The sequence below is a fragment of the Anser anser genome (assembly GCF_964211835.1).
Source record: "Anser anser genome assembly, chromosome: 4".
NCBI lineage: Eukaryota > Metazoa > Chordata > Aves > Anseriformes > Anatidae > Anser > Anser anser.
The window spans coordinates 568,539-593,064 of NC_139724.1; the positions used below are offsets into that span (position 1 = coordinate 568,539).

Genomic DNA, 24,526 nt, shown 5'->3' on the forward strand with positions numbered 1-24,526 from the left:
AGGAGAACAGGGGGCACAGCCAGCAAGCAAAAGCTTGACGTACTGCAAAGCAAAACATAGGGTCTTTGCCAGGCACATGCGTGGAAGACCTGGCCACCCAAAGCATATTCAGTCTTGCAAAGTTTGTGGGGTCACCCCTGTGCTACCACCTGAGCCAAGATGCTGCTCTCAAGCCCACACCGATGACTACAGATAAAGAGAGACAAGTGGCTAGCAGAATTTCATGTATAGCACCAGATGCTTTTGCACAGAGTCAAACAGGAATGCAGGAAACGGCGCCATCTATATTGTTTTAATCAGCTGCCCCGCAGACAAGTATTTATAGGAGCCTTATAATTATGTCATGTATTATCCTACCGAACAAGGTGTGAATAGCCAAGCAACAGGACATAAAATGTCAAAAAGAAGTCAACAGTAGCAATACAAGAGTGCAAACGTTTATTTCAAGATGAAAACTGCAAAAACAGAGTACAAAGTTAACGAAGCCTCTTCAAGGAGATGTGCCAGTCCTACACGAGTGTGACATGCAAAAGTTTAGTTATGACCAATGTTGTAGTTCCTTCAAAATACATTTTCTGAAAATACCGAAAAGTATTTTCTGTAAAAAATCAGCATTGCCAACAATTTGAAGCAATGAACACTGTAAGTATTTGTCACAAGCCGGACATTTCAAATGCTTTACTACTGCCGTTAGCAACAACCCAAAAAAATAAAAAAAAAAAGAAAGAAAAGAATGAGCAAACTGGTGAAATTAAAAGCTTTATTATAAAGCTGCGCAGAAATCAATTTTCTACCCCACACACATACATGGAAGCTGTACTATGGACCAATAACAGGCTCAATTTACCATTTCAAAATGCAAGTTTTGTTATGGTAACATTGTAAAAAGACGCTTCCGCAGTTCTAATTGTCAGAAAGGTGAGCACTGGAAGGTACATTAAGACCAAGATAAACAGTTTCTCACAGTAAACAGTAAACCCCCCTCCTCCTCTCAAAAATATGTTTATTTTGGACAAATGATATAAGACTTCCTTAGAGCAGGAAGTCCTGTAAGTCAGAGGCCACTGCTGAGCCAATATTTCCAGTATTTTGCAATAGGAACTTCAAATCACTTACAAACAGGAAAAAAACTGCTAATCAGCATCTGCACATTAGCTCTGCAGGAATTTTACAAGGGACACACTACTGGCTTTTCTTTGCATAACTGCTTAGTATACCTTCAGAAACCCAAGTAAAACCCCGTGACCCAACCCTACAAAACACTTAATGTCAATGTCTGGGAGGTGCAATACAGCTGGATCTCCAAAATTACTGAAGTCTCATGACAGTCCTGAGCATTTCAAACAGTAAGCAGAACGTCTAACCCACGCTCATCATGTTCTCTGCACAGTAAGCATCCCAGAATTTTTACCCTTGAAGAAAACTAGGAAATAGTTAAAGGGAGGCTTGCAGATGTGAAATAAGTTGCTGAAGTCTTCCACTAACAACACGCATCCGTGCATCCTGAAGACAAGTTTGCCATGTATGCTATTTCTGACAGTTGCGCTCCAGTAACCCAGAGCTAAATAGCCAGGCTTTCATACCTACCCAGAGGGATGTTAGGGTACCTTCTCAGCTGATACAGGCAGCACGATGAAACAACATAACGCAGCTTCCTAAATTACATTTGTTATTTCCAGGTTGAAAACATTACGATTTTTTTTTATTACTACCTTCTCATTGGTGTTCTCAAAGCAAGAGATGAGAGTGCTTCCTTTCCACAGTAGTGATACAACACAATACTATAGAGTGGCCGATCTTGATGCGCAAAACTGCAAGAGAGTAAACAGTCGACTAGAAAGATGAACTCTCACTTAAACCTTGAGATAGAAATACTGTAATACATTTTTAAATGTGTGCTGAAGATATTAAGTATCACAGCACCACTATGCTGACCTTGCTTCAATTTGAGTTGAGTATGTCATCAGCTTACTAAGAACTGCAATGTAACTGTAGCCATATGACCCAAACCACACAACACTTTTACTCCAGGCTTATCAGCTAAAAGTGGCAAATGGGAAAAGCAAACAAACGGGTCCAGCTTCTGGCCAAAACATACCAAACTATGGAACACCATTCACTGACAGATAGTCTGCTCTAGCACCTTAGGTATTTCCAGCATTCTTCTACCCCAAATATTTTACTATCAACATTATCCAGTATTGCAGAGCTGGCTCTAGTGGAACTAAACAGATCCACAGTACAGGAGTGCAGAGATTCCCGCTCCTGATCCAAATCTGCACCCAAAATTAGATTATCAGCACTTCTTTATCAGGAACACTGAGCAAAATGCTGTATTAACACAGCTGCACATTTCTAGTACGAAAGCCAGGAATTCCACAAAGTATTTGCATTTATAAACATACCTGTCTAAAAACATAAGTAAGGAGTTACTTGTCTTACGGCAATTAGCCAATTCAGGTAGCAATAAACCCGTTTCATATTTTCTAGTGCTACGAGTCTACCAGAATTACACAGGATGTGAGAAATACTGCAGAAACACCAGTTCACGCAAACCGTACAGTCTCTACACATAGTAAACCTCAAGGTACCACTGCTTGCATTATCTGGCACACCACCAAAAAGTGCCACAGATGCCATCACGTTGGCTTTCTGCAGAACCAGCCTAGATTCATAGGAGGCCGTGAATGCAGAAACCTCACGTAGCTGTACAGCTGCTATGGGGCAGCTTAGGTGATGAACTCTCTCCAGCCACCACTTTTTGGAAACTGTCACTAGGGAGGTCTGTCGCACACTTGTAATGGGCACAGGGACATGCACGCAGCTATGGCGAAGTTTACAAGTTAGCCAATCATTCCTATTTAATGCAGTGTGCAAAACTGACTTCTCCTAAGAGGAAACCTACCATTTTCCATGTAAAAATTAATCTTCTAGTATGCAGAGACCTTGTCAGAATCTTACAATGACAAATAACCAAAACTCACTTAGTAAAAAAAGCCCAGAACAAACAGGTCCCCAGCAGAATCCTTGGGAGTCGTTCTCATTACCCAAATGGCATTTGGGCCATTCATAAAACTACAGGTCAAAAGAAACACATTCAGCTCTCTGCGCTGTTTCTTATCTACGTCTGCCTCTCTCTACACTGTCACCCACAACCGCAGCAGGAAACCACAGTCCTAATCTTTCAAGGTGAACACCACGCGGGGACTCGGCACCCAAAGTTACCAAGTGGGCTCCAGGCAAACCGCATCAGTTATGTGGATCTCCCCGAGGGGTGAACAAACCCCACGCGCAGGGGGGCAGCCGGCCCCTCAGCCCCTCACAGCCCCCCGGTACCCACAGCCGGCCGCCGGGGGCTCCGACTGTCGCACCTCGGGGTGCAGGGGTCGGAGACGGTCTTCAGATAAATAAATTAAAACAAAACGAGGGGGAAGGCCCGCCGCCCCCCCGCACAACAAAGGCCGCCGGAGCGGCCCAGCGCCGCCGTCGAGCTCCCTTCAGGGCCCCGCAGGCCGGGGCCCCGCCGGAGACCCCCGCGCGCCTCCCTCCGCCCAGCGGGCAGGGAACACGGCAATAAAAACGCAATGAAAAGGGGCCGGGGGCTGGGAGCAGGGGGCACAGCCCGCGCAGCGGCAGCACTCGGGGGCCGAGGCTACCTGCGCCCCGGCATCCCCGGGGAGCGGGCGGCCGCCACGGCCTGCGGCCGGGCCGAACGAGCCGGCAGGTGGCGGGGGGGCCCCTCCGGGGCCGGCGGCGGCACAACAAAGCGGCGGGGCCCGGGCGGCGGCGGGCACTCACCGGGCGGCGGCGGGGGGCTCGGCCCTGCCCGCCGGGGCGGGGAGGGAGCAGCGGGCGGCCCCTCCGCTCGTCTCCGCAGCTGATCTCGCTCACGGCGCGGCGCGAAGGGCCGCGGGCCGGGCCCAGAGGGCGGCTCCCCCGCTGAGGCCCAAGCGGGCTCCGGCGGGAGGCACCGCTGCAGCGCACTGGGGCCGGGGTCGTCGCGGCCCCATCAAGGCCGGGCCGGGCCGAGCGAGGCGGGGCGGAGGGAGCAGGGCCGCTCCCCGCGGCGGCTGGTGGCCATCTTAGTCCTTCTCCTCCTCCGCGGCACCGAGTGCCCCCTCCCCGCACGGCTGCCAGCGCTGCCTCCTCCCTCCCGCCCTCGGCTCCTCCTCCTCCCTCTGGCTGGCTGCGGCCCCCGCCGCTCCCGTGGTTGGGTTTGCCCCGGCCGGACTGGCCCACGGGGGGGTTCGGTAATGGCGGGCGGAGGGAGCGGTGCCTCACGGAGCAGCTCGCCGCCCCTCTTCCCTCGGCTGGGCGGCAACGCACCGCCCCGACGCTGTCCCCGCGCTCTCTCTGGGTTGCAGTTGTTTTTTTCAATGTATTTGTGGGCTATTAGCTTGACTTTTAGCAGTTTCGGGGTCCCGTGGAGTCAGGCGGAGAGTTACGTGCCTCCCCATCCTCAGACAAAAATCCTGCTCCTCCTGGCAGACACCCGCCGCTCCTTGTGCCTTTCTTCTTCCCCCTCTTCTCAGGGCTGCCCCCGCCCTCCTCTGCCCGTTACCGGCGCCCAGCAGCCTGAGGTATAGAGGAGAGGCGCCTGCCTCGAGAGAAGAGCCTGCATGTCACCTGAAGGGAAGTAAACAGGCAAACATAAGACAGAAAGAAGTCCACTTCTATTTGGGGCTGAGGCGCTTTCCCTTAGTCTTTGGTCGTATGTGCACTGAGTGAAGGTCCACTGAGTGTTCCTGCTGTGGTACACAAAAGGGATTGTACGTTTGAGCTGTGCAACAGAGGAAATATTTTATCCACATGATTCAGATGTTTAAACATAGACATAGTTAATCTTTTCCTAATTAAGCCAGAAGTTTGGTTAAATCCCTTGAGCTGAAGGACTCCTTTGTGCCAGCTAGACAAATTGTCCATTTAAAGTTTAACTAGACACACCAGCTACAGTGTCACCTGGGACCCTGCATCCGCTCAGATACCTCATGGGGAAAGGTAAAGACACATCCACATGTGTGACCACTTAGCATTCTGCCTTGTTCCAGTAACTCCTCACTTCTTTCAAGATGTCAGGTATTAACAGCCATTCACCTCCTAGCAGTTTACTTTTTCATTTACAAAATCATAGAATCGCCTGGGTTGAAAAGGACCTCAAAGATCATCTAGTTTCAACCCCCCTGCTCTGGGTAGGGTTGCCAACCACTACAGCAGGCTGCCCAGAGCCGCATCCAGCCTGGCCTTGAATGCCTCCAGTGATGGGGCATCCACAACCTCTCTGGGCAACCTGTTCCAATGCCTCACCACCCTCTGAGTGAAAAACTTTCTCCTAATTTCTAACCTAAATCTCCCCATCTTAGTTTAAAACAATTCCCCCTTGTCCTATCACTATCAACACATGTAAACAGGCATTTCCCCTCCTGTTCATACACTCCCTTCAAGTACTGGTAGGCTGCAATGAGGTCCCCCCAGAGCCTTCTCCAAGCTAAACAAGCCCAGTTCCCTCAACCTTTCTTCATAGGAGAGGTGCTCCAGCCCTCTTCTGATCATCTTAGTGGCCTCATCTTGGAGTCTTCACAGAAGGGATCAAGTAGCAGCTTGGTGAATCTAGTTCCAGGGTTAAAAGCAGCAAGAAATAACACACCAACCACCAAAGACCTTTGCGGTTTATGGGTAAACAATCACAAGGAACCAGGAGAATTGCTTCTTACCTCTGCTATCATGACTTAAGTGGAACTGGGTACTCTGTTACACCTGAGGACTGATTGAGTAAACACCATTTACCCCATCTTCCTTTTCTAACAAGTAATATAAAAAATACAATTCCACTTAACATTTTCACTCACTGCTGTCCAGTGGAAATCATCCCATTTCTGTTGATGCAGAGGAGGTCTATGTTTAAGACTCATGGATGTCCGAGATGAGGCAAGCTGTAATTCAGCTCCTAAGGAGACAAAACCTGCACTCACTGAAGATATAAGTATTATCCTAAACAAAGAAACAAAACAAAAACCACCTCCCCCAACCGATAAACAAAGTAAGCAAGGAGAAATTATTAACCTCCTTGCCTATACAATTCTGCCTTTACTTGGTAAAGGTGTATATGGACATCCCTAAATTCATTGTATTGACAGGAGCAAAATTTAGATCAACTCAGGACACCTGCCTGGGCTAATGATTTGGGTTGGAACAGAAACCACTGGTTCTTTGCAATGCCTGTATGGGTTTGGCTCAAGCTAACCAACAAACAATAAGCACTGAGAGAAATTAAGCATAGTATATCAGTAACAGTCCTAGTGGCAGAAACTCTTACACACTTGTTATTGTTCAGTTCCTGGGAAAAAAAGGGGAGGTGAGGGGGTTATACCATGTATATCATCTTTTGTCCCTGCTAACTAAATGCCTTCTTCTCCCCACTTTTGGGGAACATCTTTTTAACCTCTTCCCCAACCACTTTTCTCCCTATGCAACTGTTCTCTTCAGCCTCCTTTTCCCACATTCTATACAATTAGTAACTGTCACTGCTTTCCTTGAAAAATAGGGTTAGCTAATGCCATATGATGAATGTTACAGAATAGGAATGGAAAATGAGGATCAAAATCTAACACTAAGGTTTTGTTTGCAGGGCATGCATTTTGAGGATGCTCCCCATATATGGTATGCATCATATACACACACAAGGAAACGTGTCCCTATATCTAGTTATATTTTATCAAATATCAGACCAACCCCATTCCCCTGCCTTGAGGGAAGGCCAAGCTGAAAGATGGCAGTGTTGCTACTACAATACTTCTAAGGACAGTATCTCAGTACATGGAAACAACATGGATGTTTCCTTACAAGCCTTAAAAAAAACCTCCTTCATTACTGTGCCATGAAAATCTTTAAGCTAATATGCTATGCATACTGCCAGACGATTTCCCCCCTTGGGTATATCTTCATTCTGGACTGCAGCAAGGGAAAATCACAGATTTAATCAGCTTGTTTCGACAGTAATTTCACTTACTATGCAAGATAGAGCCTGTGAACAATATATAGCACTTACACATCACAAAACAAACAAATGTCTCTAATGTATGTGTAGGAGGATACTTGCATCTTTCATGTGTAAAGGATTAACACCATCTATCTTAGCCAGCTCCACTGAGTAAGAAACAAAGCTCACAAAGATGGTGCTGTTCCTAAGTCTCTACCAGCAGAGGTACCTTAGTGGGAAGTCACAAAAAATACTCCAAAAGAGCAAAGGGAGTTGCAAAGACAGCTGTATGCCAGATAAAAGATTTGCTGCGTGCCAAATTATATCACTTTTTTTCTTCTCATGTACTTAATATTACTTGCATTTCTATTTATAGTCCTTATGTTTTGGTCAATTGTCACAGTTCCAAAATAGATAATGGCAAGCTGTAATAATCCATACTGAGTGATATCAGACTTTTTTTTGTAAACCTTCTCAGTATCTCCTCTCCTCTCACAAAGCTCATCTTGGCTAAGTGCTTTCCTTTCTCTGATAAGGTGTTAGTAATTACAGTGGCATAATTAGACAAAAAGTATTTATTTTTCCGTTTTGCAAAACAACCATGTGCAAGGGTTTCCATTAATCATTATGAACTGTAGAGAGGTATTTAATTTTCCTCCTTTATTAGAAGGTCATTTTCCTCTTTATTAGAGGTCATACGTGTACAGTTGTCTTTAAGTCATGAAATTCTGCTCAGCTTTCAAGTGAGATTCCAACATCGTTGTATTGCATTTATTTTGTACATCTTGGGCAGCCAAGTTAAATCTGTCTTATTGGCATAAATCAGCTGAAACCAATGGACAGGCAAATCCAGAACTGGAAGGAAATTGGCGTGACAAAGTACACAAATACTGAGGGAATTTCACCCTTTTGTTAGAATATTTTAACAGAAGAAACTAGGACTGATTTCCAGATTACGCAGCTTAATGTGTTCATCATACAGGGTTCTCATGACTAGCTTTGAGAAATGCTCCTCCCTCCCTCCTTCCTGTTTATAGATAATTTTGGTATTAACTAAGAAGAGAAAGGGTGGAGTTGCAGATGGTCTACCATCCAGGCCCTGTCCTATGACACTCATGCTGAATTTGGCTGAAATTTGTAAAAGTAAAAAAATCCCTTGTTGTGTATGTTCTTTAGAAAAATGGTTGGCTGCTTGTCAGAAGTCCATAAATTAAACAATCTGCACACAGTCTACTGTTGAGCTCACAGCATTTGTAAAGCACTAGCAGACTTACTAATCACAGCGGATACACCAGCAACCCTGAGGAGTGACAGCAGACTAATGAAAAAACAGGGCTACTCCTCCCTTAACCTCTGGGCCTCTACAATCCATCCCCTTTTTGGATAAATACCCTTTCTTTTCTATTGTCTGTTGAAGGCTTAGAGTCATACAGCTCAAGTGAATACACATGGTGCTGCAGGTTCATAGTTCAAGGTTGGTGGCTTATGAATACAACTTGTTACAGTTGACCTTAATGATTTTTCTTCTCTGACAAAAACACACTGCAAAGGCAGCCTTAGATTTATAAGCAAAAACATGAGGATGAAGGGAAAAAGGAGAACCAAGGACTGTGTGACTAAAGAATTCCCAGCCCACAAAACTTCACTCCATGTCTGTAACTGTAGAAGCAAGCGTAGGTTGCAAAGTTCTGAACTACAGCAATTCCTCCTCAGCTCCTGCCTCAGATTACTGGGGGGGGTTGCTACAGAATTTACGAGCCTAGTGATGCATAACTGGTGTGCAATGAAAACATTACTGGAAAATTTGAAGAATACAGCATTGATAGAAAAGAACATAAGAATTACATTGTACATGCATGTGTATGGGAAAGAGCTGGTAGCTAAAAGGAAATCAACATGAATGCTACTTAATATTCTGAAGGTATGCAAAATGTAGAGCTTGGAAACAGATTTACTGTATGTTATTTTTAAAGTGCATGTATGCTACTGATTCCTATTGACTGTCAGGCCTGCACAGCCAAAAGGTCTGTATTGTTTTCAGGCCACATCAGTGTGACCCCATAGCTACAATGAAAGCAGGTGATTATAGATAATGTCTGGTTCCGTGGAGGTCTTTGTGGCTTCCACAGCCTCAAAGGGTGATGATCCCAGACAGAGCGAATCTGAGAGGATGAGATCACACTGTGTGAAGGAAAATGCTGCCATCTGGTGCCTCGGGGAAAAATGAAGTTTGTCTTCATGGTATGCATCACTTGCAATCCTATAAACGCTGCTGTGTTGGTCCTACAGACCTCAGGTTTTCTTTTTGTTATTAAAAGGTGTTACCATTCTGTGCAGCATAGCAAAGACTTTCTTGTGAAGGCATACACCAAATGTCATAACATAGAGGTTGAAAAGTATACTGTATGATGGTCTGCCCAAAAGAGAAATATCATTAAGTATTAATGTAGTCTTTAAGGCAGGAGATTTTAGCAAGAATAATAATCAGAGAATGTCCCTTGGGCCCAAGAACATACACAGAGTTTTCAGCTAGATGTTCACTTTCACACCAAAAGATTGCATGATGCTCTTTTATACCACAAGTGCCTTATGTACATCTTTTACTGCTGTGCATCAGAAGAGACTTAGAAACAGTACATTACATTTGAAAAAGAACCAAAAATCTGCTCTTCACTATCAGGTTTTGTGACAAATTTCAACAGAACAAGAATTTCATGTGGGTTTTTGTTTTAGTTTGCTTGTTTAGCAGAACTGACTTTGACCTTGACAGTACGTACTAGAAGCTGTGCAATGATCATTTTACCTTATGAGCATTGTGGAATCTCTTTCAGTCAGTACATGTCAGAGGTCCTGGAAGACACAGGACAATGCACCTCAACTGTTCATTTTTATGGCTTGGCTCTTACACCAGCCTGTTTCTGACTGTTGTTGATACAGCCTCAAAGGATGTGCCAAATACATACTGAGACGTTCCACACTTAGCATGAGGGAATGTTATTTTCATCTGTGATATTTTTATTTTCGTCGGCTTTCACAGAAAACCATAATGGCAGTTCAGGGAGATTGAAGTGACTGATCAAATATAAAAACATACACTTTTCAATTCTAGAAGTAGCAGAGATAAAGATGCTCTTTCTGTGAACTTACATTTTTTTTCTCCCTTGACCAGGGCTCAGGAAAATTCCAAGCCTGCAAGTCAGCTTCCCACTGGAAGACAACCAAGTTAGGTAAGTTACATAATTTATTTCTTAAAAATGTGTCATTTTTGGAACAAAGTCACAAAACCACAGGCATGCAATCCACTCTTGCCCATAAACAAGCTCCCACACCATCATCTATCTCCCAGGAAGATGCTCTACTGCTAGAATGCCTTCAAGTGTGCTGACCAATCTACAGACCCTGCAGCCTGACGAAGAGTCTTCCAAAGCATTTAGTATATACCTTTGCATAACAAAGAGAAGGAATATTTACAAGCTCAGAAAAGCTATTTCTAAAACTATAACTAAAGGGTCTTTCTTGTAACGCCTGCCTTAAAATGTGCTCTGCTACTTCAACTAAAGCATCCAATTTATCAGAACTCAGTGCTTACCATCTCTCTTGAAGTGAAGAATTGGTGCAATCAAACAACTTCTGACATCACCAGTTTTTGTTATACCTAACTGCAGACCACTAGTTGACGCCTATTAGCCAAGTCCATACAGACTCCTCACTGTTATCACAGGCAATTAACCGTTTGCAGTGAGACCACCACAGGCTGTTTCTCACTGGCTGTTCTACACAGCAGAATTTTGCTAACAGTGTGCACAAAATCCCGAGACAGAACACTTTTAGAACACGCTCATTTCCTACATCACACGGTGACTGCTTTTAAAGCTTGCAAAGAGTGGATAGCTAAGTGACCAGGAACATGTTGATGCGCAAAGACCACACGGAGACCAGGGTTCTTTAGGATCGGTAACTGCTACTCCTTTATTGATGACATAACTTCAACTCTTCTGTTGAGGACAGGCTCCCTTCTTATACCATTCGCTCTACAGCAGTACTTTTCCACTAACTATTCATTGGTCAACAACTTTGCCCAGCAACAGCAAACACCCAGCAACTTCCATGTCTTAACGGCTGGAGAACAAGCAGTCTGAGACAGCAAGGCATCTCCTGAATCAGCCTTCTTCATTCCTTCTAAACTCTTTACATTCCTCACGGCCTCATTTTCAAGAGTCTGATGTTATCACCAACCATGGGGCTTGTCGATCCCCATGGCCACACTCCCACAATATGTTATTTTAAAAAATACTTTTTACTCAATATTATTTACTATACCCCTTGGAAATAACAAGCCAAGTTAACCCTTTAGCTGAATTACCAAAATTCTATACAAAATAAAAGGATTCTTGGGGAGCTACGCAAAGGTTGATGTCACTGCTTAAGGATGTTTCAAAACTTTTTCCATGTTTCGAAACTTCTTCCAATTTAATTTCTAGCCACAGGTTATTTACAGCCATTGCATACACATTTGTTCCTATAAAATTAAGTTTTTATTAAAAATGGAGCCAGGTCCTCCTATTACTAACGCAGCATTGGAAGAACTTGGAGTTGCTTTCTGTCAACGCCATCAGAATTGCTTGTGGATACGTAGACAAAGTCTGGATCTTTTAGATGCATACATAGCTTTCTGTAGAGAAGCAGTAATTTCTTTGACAGTCCCCTGTCCGTGAACAAGTCACAGAACTTGAAGCTTTTCTAATATTATTAGCCACGTCATATAAAGATAGTTTTAGACAACAATGAAAAATCTTGTCAGTGCCTATGGCAGCCTCGTTAACTGCAAACTGCACTGTCAATCTCCCTTCAAGTTGCAGTCTTGAAAGAGCATTTCCTTTCAAACAGAAGTTATTTTCTGTATGTTTTCAGTCTCCAAGTAGAAAAAAAAGTTATCACCTTTGATAGGTGATCCAGAGGTATGCCTCGGTATCTGAGCTTTTGATTATTGCACCAGTAGATGATCATTTTATGTAGTAGATAGCTAGGTGGCTAAGGGAATCCATGTGAAAGGTGAGTAGAGTGCATACAGGATTCATGAGAAGGCTTAAGTCCACTGTACAGGATCCACATCTCTACTTAAACACTCTTCCCACTTTCTCGATATATAGACTCCTAAAAATACCAAGTTTAAATGTAGATAGTATCCATTGTCTAGAAAGGTGAAATTTTAATACATATCAGCTACAGTCACCAGTATATTTGTGTGATCTCAAGAACAACAAAACACTGTGCTATTTGTAAACACAGATTTCTTGGTACCTTTCAAATGGCTCTGTTTGATATCCTCTGGGCCCTGCTTCCAAAATTCCATGGGATTTCATTACGATCCCAATTAGTTTCCCTGAACATTCTAGCTACCAGTATGCAATCATCTCTCAGAGTACTCATACAACCTCCATTGCAGGGCTGGGTAACAGATTTAATGATAAATCATATGTGGAAACTGCAACACAAATTAACTTTTCATTAAGTTATGCAGACTGATAATTATGTTAACATACAGACAGACATTGTTGATGGATATGTTCCTTTAAATATGCAAAAATGATATCTTCAGTTGCAAGAGGAAGCAAGTCACTCTTGGCTTGATACAGTTTCATCATTCTGACAAACAGGTCGACTCGCTTTTGGTAAAAAGTTTTTTGTAAGTGAAATCAATATTTACCCAGCACTTCTTGAAGAAACCACACACAACTACATGTCTTAGTGGCACGCATAACTGTCCCCAGATCAGTGCTTGGGTCCCAGCTTCCTAATGCTTATTCTTTATATTTTCTATACAAAAACACCACCTAAAACAGTTAGTTCTTTTCTAAACACCTGATCACAACTGTCCTATGTAAAATGTAAGGGTTTGAAAATAAACACATGATCTCAGTCACAAAGTTTACAATACTATACTCCAAAGCAGAGAAAAAACTAAGGCTTCATTCACTTGGCTGATCAAAACCATGCAACTCTGATGAGTGAGTGGGGTTTGAATGCTGCCTGGCCAGATGTACATGCACTCCTGATTTTATTCTGTAGCCAACACATGGCTTTTTTATTGCTAATTCGTAACGTTTCTGAAAATAAGACTTGTCTGGAAAGACAACATTTTCCATGCATTTTGTTTTAAAATCAAATGATCAAAAAGCACACAGTGGTTCCCATGTCAATCACCACATCTGTTTGCCTTTCTCCTCCTCTTCCATCATGCAATCCTTTCTTCCTCAAAAGACCATATAATTTTGTATATTATCAGTAGCAAGAAACTAACTGTAAAACTCTTCAGAATTTGAGGGACCTCTGACAGGAAAATAGTCCTGAGTTTTATTAGATGTTCCATGTCACTGCATGAACCAACCTTTTTCTCTCAAAAGATCAAATGAAATCTGAAAAACAGTTTCTTCCCACAAGCTCCTCCTGCTGGTGTTGCCTCATTTGAAGGGTAAGTCTTGACTCTCAACAAATGATCTTTCTCTCTTCATCATTTCCTCTTGCTCTCTCTCCAAAGCGAGGAAACCACAAGCCCCGCAACTTACTTAATTTCTGTTTTCAGGCACCAATTAGAAAGGCATGGCAATGTACTCTTGTCAAGTCATCAACAGGAAAAATTGCTGACTGTCAAAACCAAGATAAGAGCAATTCCTCTAAGATCTGTTTTGGTAACTGGGAAACGAAGTGGCCAACAGAGGTTAAAAACAAACCTCTCTTAGGTGCCTAATGGAAGTATTCAGAACACATGTCAAAGAGGTTACAGTTTCGAGGAGACACAGGAAGTAAAGGAGGTATAGGAGTATTATCTATAAGGAAAGTAATGATCATATCCAATTGCTTCTAAAGGTTACTGATGTGGACCTGTAAGGACAATGCTTCTGCTGTGCTATCGCCATGTCAGCTAAAGAAAGGTGCTGCAAGGAAATTATTTATTCCCCGCTAAAAAAACATTTTTTTAGGCAAAGAGGTCTGACCTGCTCAGCTCTTCTCATCAAAGCAGGAAAGATAAGAAGTAACATGTGCAGACACAGCTGTTGCAGTAATTATCCAACATTTTCACGAATCATTTTCACTCGGCAATAAGGACCACAGGGTAATGTGTTGGTCTTCAACTCCACTATCCAAACTAGCTAGTTATAGATGCTTATCTTCTAATTTCCTCTCACCTGGACATCACAGCTCTTTCTCAAACACCTGATTACAGGTTTAAGCATTGGTCCAATACCTTGAACCAGATTCTACTAGAAAAACAAGCACAAAGCAAAACTAAAGTAAATACTCAACTCACAGCAGAATTTATACTAAGGACCTAAGTCATGGTAGAATGTTAGTATTAGACTAACATGGGGAACATGAACAACGCAACTTTAAACTGGAAGCTTAATTCCCCCCCCAGAGTCAGTATACTTGTAATTTACAGGTTTTGTCTTTCCCTCTGTGACTGTCTTAAAATAGAGGGAAAGACATAACAGAACTCAACTCATGTTGGCTCGCATACCTTGAAATACTGAGGAAGCAATCATATGCCACTGTCAATTTTCCAGCAGTCAAACAGCTTCTAAATTCAAGGCGAGATTTCAGCGTCGATAGGACCTTATGGTATAGTTGTACCTGATGTATGGAATTGTGTTTTGTGACCTGCCAATGCCATTCCATTTCCTTTTCTCTGCTGTACAAACCCCTGATCAAATTTACCTAAAATTGGAAGGTGACTCAATCTCTCCAGAAATAATGTTGATATTTTTTGCATGCGTTTAAGCACTGGCTTGCACTGTAACGCTCAACTCCTTACTGAGACACACAGGGATGATCTCTAGCATGTAGGAGTTTTCATCTCTGTTTGTAGAGGCTTACAGAGCAATTCACATTATTCGCACGTACCATATTTCCACCATCTGCAGTTTTCGCATGGTTCCCAGATGTCCTGTTGCCACTAGCAGCGGCACATAAAGCAGCCTTCAGAGCATGACTTTTTCACAGGCTCCAGGATGATGCCAGCGTGGCCACACTGTACCCTCAGCACACTGAAACATTGCCATCAACCCAGGCAGCACCTCAGCACCTTATCCGCACCAGCCATGATGTTAAACGGCTCATCTTGCTTAGACTACACAAACCTACTTGGTTTCAGCTTCATAGTCAGAGCCCGCTTTTCTGTCTTCTCCCAGACCATTTCGCTTCTCTGACCTTGCCTGATAACCCTCCAGGTGTCTTCAGAGCAGCCTGCCCTGTCCACCTGGCAAGAGCAGCCATCTAATGCACTGCATCGGGGGAGCCTCTCCCCAGCCACCTGCTGGAGAGGCCCAGGCTCATACAGGTGCCACAGGGTTCAGAGTGCCCTGCCACAACCACCACCACCTGTCTATCTCACAGACTTTTCTGCACAGGAACAGTGATTTGGAACAACAGACAGTGCATCTGAGAGTCTGGAAAAGGGCATTTTTTGAGGTAGGTTGCACAGGAAAGGATTGGATGGGAAGAGCTTGGTATTGTGAGGAACACATAGCTTTTTGGAAGGGGGAATGTTTTATAAGTTTAGAAAAAATTGAAGTGGCCTGAAGAGTGTCATTGCTGTGTTTGAATAGGTCAAACACCTATGGCAATGTTGTGGGTTTGTTCCTTGGGCCTAGCACAGTCAACTGATACACAGGAGCAGTACAAATCAGCATAACAGATCTCCAAGTTGTCTGTTTTGTACAACCACATTCATTTGCTGTTCCATCTCTCATGCACCTTCCCTAAATACAACAACAGCTATTTTTAGCTTGATCTACAGCAAAAATAGCCAGTTGAGAAAGTAGTTCTGCCCAAATTTGCAGAATATTTACATGCTCTTGTGAAAAACATGTGAGAACTGAATAGATTACTTGAATTTCAAGTTGTTGCACCTAGACGAGTCATACATTTGAAATGTACTTGGCATGGTAAACAGCTAATTCTGGCAATGTATCATCTTTCCCTCGTTTCCTTTTTTTGGGTTGTGAATCTAGCTAATTTAAGTATTGTACTCTCATGTCTTGAATAGAGTGTTAGCTGGCTTCTTCAGAAGGACTTGGGTGTTGTTTCATCCCCTAATAGTTAAGCGTTTTTCTGAGAACAGACTCTGCGGACCTTATACGCCACCAAAGCACCACAGAGTTGCTTCAAGGTCAGGGTTTAATCTTTTAAGACAGCACAGCAGACTAGGGCCAAGCATGCTGTCCAGCTTGCTGCTTTCTTTCTGGGACTTTGCTTTTTTCCTTCCACTGGCTGTAATATAGGAAATGCAGCCTTTCCCGAATAGGCTTCTGAGAAGCTCAGACAAGTGCACATGGGTTTTCCCCCTTCCCATCTGGCCTTCTGTAGCCTCCAATTACACAAGCAGGGAGGCTGCCGTCCTCTGGTGGCTCTGGAGGGCCTCCCTCCTTGCAAGCATCTGTCCTTAGCCCCGCTCCCCCAGAGGAGAACAGCCCTGATGCCAGGAGAGGCTGCTGCAGGGCAGGCCTCAGGTGCACATGTCTCTTGGGGGCCACCAGGTGCATGCACTCTGCAAAACCATCCCCTGGGCTGCTTCAGAGCAGCTCCAACCCCTGAGCACCACCTCCAGAAACTAACATCCAGAAAGAAATTGTAAGATAAAACCATCCTCTTGCTACAGGCTTCCATTTTGAGGCTTTTTTATAATGCCCTTTGAACCACGATAAGTATTTCTTCAGTGTTTCACAACTGAACAGGCAGATCCTGCATTAGGGCTGCATGTTACAGACAGTTTTCTAGAGGGGACCTGACCACAAATAAGAGGAGGTCATGGATGTCTGCTCTGAAGCAGCAAGTAGCTGCTTCTGGAGGTAGCTGCACAACCGAACTCCATCCACTCCTTCCTTCTGGTCTCTGAAGGAAAGGCCCTATTCTAAAGGCAGCAGGAGCAGGCAGAACAGGCAGACAAACAGAAGTAGGTTTAATTTCAATTATCAAAATGTGTCCAATTTGCTAACCCAGGCAATAATTCTCTCTTAAAATATTGTATTCAGCTGTTACTGTCTCATGATCTAGGTTGAAGTGTCATTTCTCAGTTTTCTTTACCTTGCTGAGAAGCTTAGAAACAGGGATTTTTGCAACAGTATGTGTTTTTAAATTTAATTAAAAAAAGCTATCCTCACAAGCTATATGTAAAAGGCATATGAATATAAAATAATCCTTATATTAATTGTTAGATAGACATGAAAGACACCAATACACCTGATTTATAATGCATTTTTCTAAAAAAGAGAAAATAATTACTGGAACAGGAATGTGAGAATCAGGATCAAGCAATAGAAAAGTTGCACAGCATTTATAAAAATTAGTGGCTATATTAACCCTTAGAAAAGCAATAGTTTAGGCAGTCTCCACTCAAAGTATATTAGAACCACAGTTCAAGTGAACAGTATTAATAACCCAACTGTACTGTCACCTAGGTCAAGTTTAATTAAGAAGCCTTCATTCAAACAGTATTATCATATCCCTGATAAATGCAAGTTAAAAATCTCTGAACATTTAATAGCATCCTGTTCCCAGGAGTTTCAGTGTTAGCTCAAGTTAATTATGTTTAAACTATTTCTCTTTTGGTGTACTGATGTGATGTTCATCATCTGACACCAAAGAACAAGAGCGAACCACAACTTGATGCTGCTTCCAGTGAAGCCTACCACACCATTGCAATGTAATGACTTAGCCTGCCTGTGTTAAGGACTACATGGTTAAAGAAATATAGCTCAATTATACTGGCTTCCTACCTCTTAAAACTTGCTTTCCTTAGGCTTTCAACGTCTGCACATTCCAGATACCTTCATCTGGCAATGGAGGAAAACAAAGTCACTGCAGCTTCCCTCTGGTTTTGCTCATGGCTAGTCACACTTACAATCCCAGTGACTGCAAGTCCTTAAACCTGAGAACGTAGCAAAAACTTAGTTTTGCTGTTTTTCACCCCTGATGCTGGTGATTCATGATCACTGTTTGCTGGAGCTTGCTACTAGTGTAACAGTGACAAGTTAATGGCAGTAGCAATTTTTTTTTGTATTTTTCTTTTCCTCATTGTCACAATGGAACTTAGTGCAGACTGGGCCTACAGTCAGCAGTTACACTTGGGCACCAGAGCTACAACAGAGCATCATCTCTTACCCAGTGAAGGCTTCAAGCATAGGAGAAAGTGTATACATTCAAAGTAATTTCTGGCTACAGCACAGTTAAAAACAGCTAATTCTTAAGTGAGACAATTAGAAAAAACATAACATTTCTTGGCCAATATTCCTTTTTTATTTTTTAGTTGTAATTGGACCTTCCGAAGAGAGAAGGGGCAGGAGTGGTAAAGAATGGACAAGATTGCTCTCAGTTAAATCTCTCGTAAAAGGAAGCTTTCAAAATTTTTAGCCTAGGAGAATTCAAATTATCAGGCAGCTGGGACCTCTTCCACATGCTAGAGGTATACAGATGCTCCAGCCACAAAACCCAACCAAATCAAACAAGCACAAACTAGAATTTGTCTGAAATTAGTGTTATTGTGCCATTGTGAATAAATCATCCTTGTGTTAAAAACATGCCAAATATCTATACTAATTCAAACGCAGACATGAGGTACACAAAAGGACCTTGTCTGATTCTGACAAATGCTTTACTCTGAACTTTTGTGCTATATGAGTTGCTACAGACCATAAATAAAAAAGCATTTAAAGCTTTATCCTAGAGATTTACAGTTTTTAATTTGGTGGCTATAGGCAATTCCATCTGCATCAACAGGTAGTTGTGTTGGACAGCTATATGCAAGTCTCTGCTGAAAGACGCTCATAAGCAGCAGCATGGGACTACAAGCTCTTTTTTGCCTGTTCTTTCTGTCTCTGTTTAAAAGCCATAAGGGGGCGGGATTATATTCAGTCTACATTAGATGAGTTTAGTATGATAGCCTTGACACTGATAAGTTGTTTACAAGAACATAGGAGACCAGTAACAGGTTCATTTCCAGCCAAAGCACTGGAGGGAATCATCCTCATTTTAAAGTGAGGTCAAATACGCTGACACCTACAGCCTAGCACTGGTGTCGGTGCCACGCTGGCAGAGGTAGGGTTATCTACCACTACTTTCTTGCGTTAGCAATGATCTTCTGGTTTTATGACTAGAGCAGAGACTTGTGTCCCAGCCAGCTACATTCTTAGGCTTGAGAGCTCCTACTCAGAGTCAGACTCCTGGCTTCTTTTACACAAATCAGTTGTGTTTGTCTTGGGATGTGAAATGTCTATAAACGTATACTTCTGTAATGTCAAGTTACACTGGCTGCATAGTGACTAGATTTTGTCAGTTCACGACAGAGCAGGGGAAGGGCAAGTTTACTTTCTGCTCTTTAAAGTACATTTGCTATTAGAAGAGGTTAGGATAGATGCAAGCTGAAGGAAATGCTTCCCCCTCACCTCCATTCCCTTCAGCAAACTGCCTTCCTATTTTTGCTTAAAGCTGAAATTAGCTAGTTTGAAACTTTTTCAGAAATGCATCTTTGCAGGGAGAAGGAGAGTCATTCACCCTTGGGAAAAGTTGTACAAGAATCACTCTGTAGATCATTTGGAGCCCATACAGTAAAACTTTTTTTCCTATTTGCTGTGTGTATTTAGCCTATAAGTTCTATTACTTGTATGGTGGCAATTCAGCCACTTTGCTCAACTATCAAGATATAAAAACACTTAAAAGAAAAGCCATCAAGATCAACTGAAGGCTTGGAGATCTACTTGATGTTTTAAATTAAGCCTGATTAAGTTAACATGTAAGCTCTAGTTAGCAGCCTGTGTTGCATATTTGAAAAGCCAGGTTCTCAAAGTATCTTCCCAGTTGCTTTTTCTCAGATAAGCAGAAAGGTTGACAGGGCTTTAAATGCATAAATTCAGATCTGTGTTCTCCAGGATTCCCACTTGGCCTTGAACTAACCCCAAAGGTTTTTGAGAAGGTAAATGCCTACAGACCTTCACATTAAAGCTCCCCAGCATCATCAGCTTCTGTGTCTGGGAATACTCAACACCTGGGTTCCCCCAGCAGCCCGAGGATCAGCCTTCAGCTCTGCCCTCATCCCAAACACATCAAACATGCCTACCAGGCCTTGCACATCCTCTCATCTGGAGGTCCTGGGCACACAGGTTCTGCTGCACACTCTGCTGATGCCAGCTTTCCCCAGGAGCGAGGAGGAAAACCTGTTTGCTTTGGGGAGGGACTCCCTACACAGAAAGGGCACTGGGAGCTAAGACTGACACCCAGACCTTTGGAGTGGAATGCCTTGGCTTGTGGACTAATTAGATGTCCAATTTCCTTCTCCCTCCATCTCTGACCAGAGGATTTCTGCTACAAACAGCCCCTGTGGAAGATGACGAGGGCCTCGCTCCCAACACAGTACAGAAGCAGCCTGTCCAACAGTAAGGAGACCTGCTGCTCTAACCCCTGTGTGCCAGAGTGAAAAGGAAGTGATAGCTGCATTGCTGCCCTTCTCCCATGACTTAAGAAAATAATGATCCTTGCTTGGCTCTAAACAGACAGGAGTCTTCTCTCTCGTCATCAGCGGGTACCACAACAGATTTGTAAGTTGAAGTGGCAAAAACCACTGTATTCTGTCCCATGGTAAAGAGTCTAGAAATGTAGGGCATCTCTAAAATGAGAACAGTTAGCTGGAACTGCCTTAGCCAGCTCCCCTTTCTCAAGCACCTAGTTCCTACATGTATTTTGGAAATTACCTGATGGTAATCCTGGCATTCCCGAAGATATTCTGCTCTCAAGGGGCTTCTCCCCAGTGAAAGTTAGAGTCCACCAAAGCACAACTTCATCTGGAAGAAGCTGTCCTTTCCGGCTATCATCCACGTCACTGCTTGATGGTCCTCAACAAGGTATCCCACCACCATTCAGCCACCCTTGCACGGGAAGGTTGCTCTTAGGGAGCAAGCAGTGGAGGAGCCACAGCCCCACATCAGCTCCTACAGAGGTACTGTGCTGCAGCCCAGCAAGCCTCACAGGCACGGGTGGGGGCCCTCCAGCCCAGGTGGCCTACAGCTCTGCTTAGGGCAGTGTCCTTGAGCAGCCTCTTTTTATCTGCTCTGATTTCCTGAGCTTGATTGCAATGCAACAGCTTTCCAGGTGGTTCTGGTTTGGAAAAAAAAAAGTAAAACAAAAAGCTTATAGGGAAACTGCATAAACAGTGGTTCAAAGAAGAGAAGATCGAGAGTTACAAAGGCACATACCCTACACCATCAATCCAAGTTTTTTTTCCCTCTCTATCTCTGCTCTAGCATCTGGTTTCAAGACATTGATTGTTATAAAAGAAATTTATATAATTATATAATTTATATAATGTTTGCAGATTTTCCACGTCAGGTCTTGAAATAAAAGTTACAGCATATATTTGATCCAGCAGCAAGTTTATAAAGCATTTCTTTTGAAGGGAGACTGTTGAACACACTCCTGGAAGTACACTCGATTAATCTGAGACCTTTATTTATTTATTTATTTATTTATTTATTTATTTATTTATTTATTTATTTATTTTTAAGCTCCAAATGCCACCATCCCCAGTGTTTTGACAATCCGGCAGCTCCCAAAGCTTTTCCCCTCCCCAGCCGTTGTTGCTCACAGGTGAGGTCCTCCACATCACAGCCCATCCCGGGCACCAGCTGCTGCCCACACAGGGGGAGCAGAAGTGCCTGCTGACCTCACACGTGCCAACAGGCCCGAGGCGGAGCACCTCCCTGCCAGAAGCTTTGCCCTAGGTGCTTACTTGACTTTATTTGCATGTCTTCTCTCCAGGAAACAACTGTTCAAGTCCAATTTCAAATCCAATTCAAATCCAGTTTTGAAAACAGCTTCACTCAAATATAAATCACTAAAAGCAATGCTCAGTAAAGCTTCTCAATGCTACAGGGCTTGTAAATAAGCCACCACAAGCACACAGAGAAGCCTAATTAGGCTTGTCCACAAGGAGCAGTGTGCCCCACGTGTCATGGGCACAAACCCAACACTCTGAAGGGCTTTTTTGGAGGAAATAGATGATATTTTCCTGACAAAAAAAAAAAAAAAAGGCTAGGAACTGTGTGCCCTTACTGCTCTCCCTCCCCAGACCTGGGCTCCCCAGCCTGGCGAGCAGACGCATGCAGGTGCCCTGTGTTCACTAGGGTTGTATTCAGGCATGACAAAGAAATAAGGGAAGCGTTAGCACTCGTGTCTGAGCACCAGACAAAAACATGATTTCTGCAGGATTTACCACAGAGTTTACACCACAGGCTGATGTTTGTGGAGAACAGGGATAGCTAAATGGGTGATTCCTCTCAGGCCATCCCTTGTTGCCATTCTTTTTGCCTCTTTCCTTGCATGTACTTGTGAGCAAGTACAAAAAGTCACAGTTAAAAAAAATAAAAATAAGAACATCTGTGTGAAACTTGTTCTGCCCAGTTCTTTGGATCAAAAGCATGCCACACAATGAGCAGGTCATGCACAGCACTGATAGCAGACGTTGGCCTAGGGTCCTTCTGCTGGCAGTCAGCGTCTCAGGCACATACCATGGAGGAGAAGGGGGTGAGGACGAGAGCGTGAAGTAGTGACAGAAATGTCAGTCCTGTGATACCTGCTAATGCACAGATTGTCAGTGTCACCTCTTTTCAGATCAGGGAAGAAGATCATAATGCTCAAAACTGCTGAGTGGCTTTTACTGGACTACTTTGTGTCACCGAGTAAGAGTTTCTAGAAATCTGCATGATTTTCTCATACCTTGTTTTCTTGAGATTTTCCTGAAGCCCCAAAGAAAATGAGAGCCCAAACTCAGAGAAAGAAAATGATAACATGAAGTTCTGTTGCAGACTGGTTCAATCTTACCGCCTCTCTATTTTTAAGCCCCCCACCCCTCACATACATTGGGTCTATCATAGTCTAAGACAGCCTGAGGGAAGAGGCTGTAACTGTCTTCAGCACAGATCAGCGGGCAGCTTCACCATCTTGCTAAGGCCACCCTGGGGCACAGAGTCCCAGTCCTTGGAGTTCCCAGTCCTCAACATGGATTTTCCATGCTATACCGTGACACTGAACAGCTTCTTGTTTTTTGGCTACTGACACTTCAGGTGGCCTCAGTGCAATAAAGCACCTTTTTGGCTACTCTGTTTGCACTACCTCTGCTGCTAGCAGCATGACTTGTGCCATACCTGTGACAAGGCGGCTGCTGGCTGGGCAGTGAGGCGTGCCACACAAGACGCAGGTCCCTCCTGCTGTGCCATTTGCAAGGGAACTGGTGGGAGCACGAGGCTCCTCTCGCATACTGCCCACCCACAGCTGCCACTCTGCATCGGCTTTCATGTTCGAGGCTAGCTGAGGGTTTGCTCAAGCTGTGACTTACTGTTGCACTGACATGGCATTCCTGTCCTAATTACAACCCTGCTCATCTCATACCCTCCTCTTTGTAACAGCCCTTTACAAAACTCTTACTTCAGTTCCCACTGTCAAGCCCTATCTTCCGCGGGCAGGCTCTTATGACCTTATCAGGCTCTCTGACAAGCTTCTCTAGACTTCAGCTTTAAATCTTCCTCACATCATCCTAATTCCCTGTAAAGAACACATTCTGCATGTCTCTTGTAGTATTGTGCTTCAAAGCAGACTGGACACCCCAAACAAGTTGAGTAAAGCAGAAGGCTTATTTTGTGCACCCTGCATATTCTATTCCTGCAGCTAGAAAGCAGACATTCTGCTACAGCTGTCATTTTCTTAAACAAACAAGAAAAAAAGCAAAAAGCAGTACCGCTACAAATACTACCCCCAGCTAACTTGCAATCCCACTGTACCTCAGGAAAAGAGCAAGAGACATGGTTACAGGCCACCTACATCCTGCTTCAGTGTGGCTCCCTGTCCTAAATAACCTTTCCAACTTTTTAGGTTGCTCCCCTCTACTGTGCATGTGTCATTTGCATGGTTGGTGATCTGCTCATCTTCACCATCACATTGTAAACAAGCACACTCAACTGTGTGGTCTCCCCAAGTCCCTGGTAAGTGCACCTGACCACAGATATTTTCCTCACTGGAAACTTCTTGCCTTGGAAGACTGAAGCAAGATCTGCAAATGATCTGCTGGGGCATTACACAGGTGAGGTCTGGGAGCAGCTCAGTGGGCTACCCAGCAGCACATTGCCTTACAAATAACAAGGGATTGCTAAAGGCACACGTGGGCCTGCTGAGAATGCTGTGCAGAGCCCAAACATGATTCTGGGTCCAGCTGCTCTGCATAGATACTGCCTAAAATGCTTACAGAAGAAGAAAAAAATATATTTCTTTTGATGGGATGGTTTGTTTTGTTAAAACAGACAAACAAGCAACAGTTAATAAAAGAGCTGTACATATATTGCAGACAGAGTGGTGGCCACAAAGTTGTGCAGATAGGGCCACAAGGCAGAGTTGCTTGGAAGTGACAGACATTTATTTAACCTGCCCCTGCTGTGGATGTTTGAGTCTTATGAACTGAGCCTAAAAATGAGGAACAGTTAGACAGGGGAAGGAAGGTAAGCGATAAAGATG

General features: G+C 43.7%; 1 protein-coding gene across 17 annotated transcripts in view; it reads right to left on the reverse strand.

The window, feature by feature from the left end:
* The window catches only part of WDFY3 (WD repeat and FYVE domain containing 3), a 189,011-nt gene extending 167,971 nt beyond the window's left edge, over positions 1–21,040 (reverse strand). For 7 of the 17 annotated variants that reach the window (XM_083834161.1, XM_083834160.1, XM_083834174.1 and 4 more), the window contains exons 1-4: positions 20,719–21,040; positions 10,124–10,183; positions 5,835–5,944; positions 3,799–4,626 (exon numbers count right to left, since the gene is read on the reverse strand). The gene's annotated coding sequence lies outside the window, so the exon portion shown is untranslated. The other 10 variants (XM_083834166.1, XM_083834165.1, XM_083834164.1 and 7 more) reach the window with 5 other exon arrangements.
* Positions 21,041–24,526: the final 3,486 nt, after the last annotated feature.